The following is a 6,000-nucleotide window of genomic DNA, read 5'->3' as shown; positions in this document are numbered from 1 at the left end:
TGATACAAGCAATAGGTCTTTTTTATGTTTCTTTTTATTTTATATCAGATTAAATTACATGGCTTAACTGGAGACATCCATGGGCACAAAGAAGGGAGGAAAAGGGTCCAATAAGAATCTGGATAAATAAGTGGACAAAGGACTCAGTTACAGTTACTCATGAGGTGTTATATGAGCAAAATACATATATATGGCCACAGGTCTTATAGAGCACCCTAGGAGGGAAGGGAGTACATGAGAGGCTCCTGAGAGACTTGAATAGACCAAATTTTGCCATCAGTCCTATTATTTCACTCTGTACCAAAGCTGCTCAAGGATGCTGATGAGGACCATTTTTTTGGAATAAGGATCTTCCTGAGACGTTTTCCACTGGTTCCCTATTTCTGATGTCACAGACACGGAGGGTCTTCTGAGAAGATAGACATCTCATAAACGAAATGGTCTTAGAAGATTCCATGGGAAAAAAAAAGAAAGGGGTACTAGGCAACAGATGAGGTATACATCTAAAATATAGGTAGTCTGTCTCAAGAAAGATTAGGCTTGATAAACAAGATTCATATATTTTAACTCCAGTAGTTATTGATGATAATAATGTTATAGACAACTTATTGAGTAGTGGATAAAATTCTGGAAAAGAAGTAATTTCAAATCGAGCCTCAGGCACTTATTAACCATGTGACTCTTGGGAAATCCCTTGATATTCCTCAGCCTAAGTTTTATCATCCATAAAATGGGCTAGTAATAACACCTAATGCCTAGGGTTGTCTTGTGAGAATAGAAATGAGGCAATATTTGGAAAAAAAATATTTGCAAATATTTAAAGCACTATATGAATGCTGCTGCTGCTGTCACATTAAGGTCTGCAAAGTACTTGGAAAGGAGACAATATTTGTAAAGAACTTTGCAAATACTTATAGCACTACATAAATACTAGTGATGCTGCTGCTGTTCGTGCTGCTGCTGCTACTGACACATTTGTGCTTGTAAATTACTTTACGTGTGTTATTGTATTGTATCGTCATAACAATCCTGTGAGGCCAATGCTAGTATTATTCCCATTTTAAAGATGAGGGTACTGAGACTAAAGGAACTTAAGTGACTCGCTAAAATTCATGTACTTGCTAACTGTCCTAGGCAGCATTTATATTCAGGACTTCATTATTCCAAGACTAGCCCTCTATCAACTATCCTAAATTTGTTTGCTTTCATTATGTGGTTGCCTATGGATATATGAACCTGACAGCTTAAATCCAGTGATTTTCATTGCCGTAATAAATGCTTTATAAAAAAATGGTTAAGACCATAATGGAAAGGGTGGTTAAATGAACAATAGAGTTGCGGACATGGTTCTTCAATTTCTTCTTTTGAAACAGCTCTTGGGGCTTTTTTATTTGTTTTAACCACTTGCAACACTGCCCATTCTGTCTTCTATTCTCACTCCCAATTTTGCAATGTCACATCATTTCACACTTTCCAATCTTTGTCGCCAAATTACTCCATTAGAAGTCACCTCCCAGTATTTTCTTTCTTATAAACATTACCTTACTTAAAGGGATGGTTGGAGGCTTTTAACATCTCTCACCTTACTCAGACTTATTCCCCTCTGTTGTTTACCAGGAATCAGTCAGCAAAATGGTCTCTGAGCAAAACACCCTCTCATTATGGTCTGAAAATGTTTTCTCCTTGGTATGAAAAGGAAAACTCTCAGGTCCAATCAATACTACTTATAAAACACAGTACCATTTGGAAAATATCTTCCTGACTATTTCTAAAGAAAACCAGCATTTATTTAGCTCTTTGAACTTGCAGATAAGTTTAAATTCATTATATAATTTGAATCTCACGACAATCATGTGAGGTAGGTACTACAGTTATTATTATTGTCCCCATTTTACAGATGAAGAAACAAAAGTTTGGCTAGGTGAAATGATTGAGTCATGACATCAGTGAGAGGGGCTATCCTGATGTAGTGAAGAGAGAGGCAGCCTTAGAGTAGAACAATCTCAGCTCAAATCCTACCAATGGCACATATCAGCTCTGAGACCATGGATAAATTACTTAACCTCAATTTATTCAGCTATAAAATGGGGATAATACTAATACCTATATCTCAGGGTTGTGAAGATGAAATGCTATACTATTTGAAAAGAGTAGTGCTTGGCACATAGTAGATGTTTAGCAAATGCTTGTCTCCTTCTTTTCCTTCTTTTTTAACCTTTCAGTGTCTAAGGCAACTCCTTAAGGCTCTAATTTGAGGAGCAGGTGAAGGAAGCCTTGTATCGGTAGAGGGCACTTCTTTATTAGAAGTTCTCTACTCCAATGTAATGACATGTCCCTAATAAAGCAAAAACAAACAAAACAAAACAAAAAACAAAAAGACAAAAACAAAAACAGATTTTAAGTGTCATAGGTGGATCTGAACTTGTTTTCCAATCTTTATGCCATCTCTCAAAAATGACATTTCACTTTCTATACCCATGTCTTTGTAGAAGTTGACCCAATATATAGAATGCAGTTGTTACTTGCCTCTGCTTTTTTAGCATCCATATGCACATACTTGCTTTGCTTTGCTTTGTGTTTTGCATATACTTTTATGAAGGGTGACTTTCCAATGGGGACCTCCTTCAGAGAAAGTGCAGTGTGCTCTGCCTACTGGCCAAACTACTCGGGGGTTTGGTGAGTCTTCTTCTAGAAATGTTTTAAGATGTATAATGGACAGACCCAGTCACCAATTCAGAGCATATGCAGACGCAATATTACTATTCCTATGTGCCTTTTGTATGATAAAGAAAATAACTTTACTCAGCTACGTGGTTGGGAATGAGTGTGCACACAAATGACTCCAATGGAAGAACTTGACCATTTTCACAGCTTTGTAGAGAGCAAAGAAAGAACTGCTGTCAGTCTCTGGATGGGGAAGGAGCCTTAAGTCTTCATCTTGCCACTCAGGCCAGTATACAGCCTTCAACATGGAACATTTGTCTCTGTTTTCTTATTTGTCAAAAGAATGAATAAGAATAGGTGAAGTCTAAGATTGGTCCCAGTCCTAATTGAATAATCATATGATCCTAGAATATTTCTCATGTGCTATTACAATAGAATTCTAGCAGGTAATTAAAATTGCCATCATGCTATTTCCAATATTTTGGGCACAAAACCACTAGATGATGAGCTGAGATCTACCAGATAGGTATTCTTGTTGTATATGTGTTGTTTACTTACCTTAAATGTGTCCTGATTCTTTGGCTCCCATCCTGATAGACAGAATCAGACCCTCAGCTCAAGAGGAGCATTGCAAGACTATCTAATCCTAGACCTTAACAGTCAACAAAAGCAATAACAGCTAACCCTTATATAGTGCTTTAAGATTTGTAAAGCACTTTACATGTTATCACATTTGCTTCTCAACAGCCGTGAGAAGTACATACTACTCTCTGCATTGTACAGCCTAGGAAAGTGAAGATGAGGCAGATTAGAAGACTTGCTTAGGGTTACACAGCAAGTAAGCATCTGGGGCAGTATCTGAACTCAGATCTTCCTGACTCCAAGTCCAGCACACTATACACAACACTGTCTAGCCTCTTTTGGCCTCAGTTTCCTCATCAGTAAAATGAGGGGTTGGGTATTATTCATTATATTTCAGCTCTAAATCTAAGATCCTAAGAAACTTTCAACTGAAGTGTTCAAGCAAAAACCGGATGACTACTCAGGTCAATTTTCTTGCCCACTGTCACGTAGCGAATGAGTATCTAAAGCAGTATTGGAACCCAGATCTTCCTTGTTCTTAGTCTGGAACCTTACATGTTAGACAACTGACCATTAAGTCAATTTCTTACACTTTTAAATAGTTCTCTTTGTCAGGAAGTATTTCTTGAAATTAAGTCTAACTTGGCCTCTTTGCAATTTCTACCTCTGAGGTTTTATTTCACATGCTGTGGCCAAACAGGATAAATTGGATTGGAGCCATTCCCATGGAGCTAGGAAGGTATCTTTTGGCTCTTTGATGAGGAACACTTGGGTTCTCATCACTTATATCATTTAGCTTGGTCTATGGGAAGTTCTCCAATCCAACAACCCACTCCATACTTTATGCCATATATGAAATTCATGAGATCCTATATGTAAAGCACTTTGCAAATCTAAAAGCTCTATTTATATATCAGCTGCTTTGTTGGGGTTGGGGGTTGGGAGAGGGACAACCAGATCTATAATTTCTGTCTGTAGGGAACTCTTGGTTCAGCATTTCAGCACCTGCTATAATCTTAGAGAACTCTCCGGGGCATTGAGAGGCTATTCGACTCACCAAGGGTCACAGAGCTAACATGGGGTAGAAATAAGACTTGATTTAAAGTCTTTGTTTGCCTTGCTACCTATCCTTCTCTTTCTCATCACCACCACCATCATCAGAATTCTAAGCCTTGGCTTCTTCATCCAAACATAATCAAACAGTTGAACAAGATATTTTTTGAGGTCCATCCCACCATAATTTTGTATATTTATACTTCTTTTCTTTCTGATGTGCTCATCCTACCTCAAGTTTTGTGGCATTTCTAGGATGTAATCTATTTCACCACTTGACCGTCATAGGTTCATATATTCATAGGCTAAATGTTAGAAGGGATCTCAAAGCCATTTAATAAAACTCCTTGGTTTTATAAATATAGAAACTTATGGAGACTGTCTAGGATCCTCAAAATAAGAACCTTGAAATAGAAATGTCCTCCAAACCACCTAATCTAGCTTCTGAGTAGCCCAAGCAGCCATAATTAAGGAGAATAAATCATTTGGAAATGTGATCCACCTTAGCAACTGCTGAGCAATTTAACAGACTTACAAGCTCCAGAATCCTGGCAATGGCAGCATATTCCAGACCACTGGTCCTGCTTCCAGCTTAGCCCTCATAGTGATCATCTAGAGTAGGGGTGGAGAACTTTTGGCCTCGAGGCCGCATGTGGCCCTCTAGGTCCTCAAGTGCAGCCCTTTGACTGAATCCAAAATTTGTAGAACAAATCCCATTAATAAAAGGATTTGTTCTATAAAACTTGGACTCACTCAAAAGGCTGCACACAAGGACTTAGGAGGCTACATGTGGCCTTGAGGCCACAGGTTCACCACCTGTGATCTAGAGGGTGGCTCCTGGGGAGAAAGGAGCTTCTAGCCCTACCAACTGCCACTCAAAGGGCAGGCAAGATAGCCTAGATGAAGCAAGAGATACTGAGAGAGTGACAGGAGACAGCATGTACAAGCCAAATCAAATCATTACCACTATTATGATTATCATCTCCTCTCAGATCCTCATAGAGATAGCCAAGGACCATGAACCCAAGAGCTTTGGGAATACCATTGCTTCCAGCCCAGTACTCTTGCTAATCATCCTGGATAACCATTCTGGAGATATGGCTTGGTCACTATTCCTTCCCCAGGTGGCACATCTAGAATGACTGAAGACCCAGAATAGAAAACTCTTGCTATTACAGTCTTTGGCACTATCAAATTGTCATTGCTCATCCTTCATTTTTGCAGATGACGAAAGGTGGGGTGATGTTTGTCATTGAATTAGATTTAAGTGAGGAAAAGCTGCACAGATCTGTCAGCCTCACTCTCTCTTTCAGAGTCATAGAAGCCAGTGGCAAGACAAAAGCCACGACAACTAGCAACGGCCCTGGGATACAGTGGACAACCTTGGTATCGTCAATGTCTTACCAGGCTCTAAGTTTTCCACAGTATCTACTTCAGCTTCCTTCATGCCCATTAGAACAAATTGTTTTTATCCATCCATTCCCACTGGGAAGAAGTCTGTACACATTTGGACTAGCCATCCTTTACCTCTCTAACAGGTCTAAGGCCTGTAGGTTACCCTCAATCTGGTTTAGCCTATCTGCTCAGATAGTTTGACAACGGTGTGGTTGTTTCACATACTACAGTTTCTTGGATCTATGGGTTAGGGTTGAGCATACTAAAGGTGAAAAGGACGGAGCAAGCCCTCACACAAGAGGTACT

The sequence above is a fragment of the Phascolarctos cinereus genome, unplaced genomic scaffold, assembly GCF_003287225.1.
Source record: "Phascolarctos cinereus isolate Bilbo 61053 unplaced genomic scaffold, phaCin_HiC Scaffold_2;HRSCAF=192, whole genome shotgun sequence".
Taxonomy (NCBI): domain Eukaryota; kingdom Metazoa; phylum Chordata; class Mammalia; order Diprotodontia; family Phascolarctidae; genus Phascolarctos; species Phascolarctos cinereus.
This window is presented reverse-complemented; position numbering follows the sequence as displayed.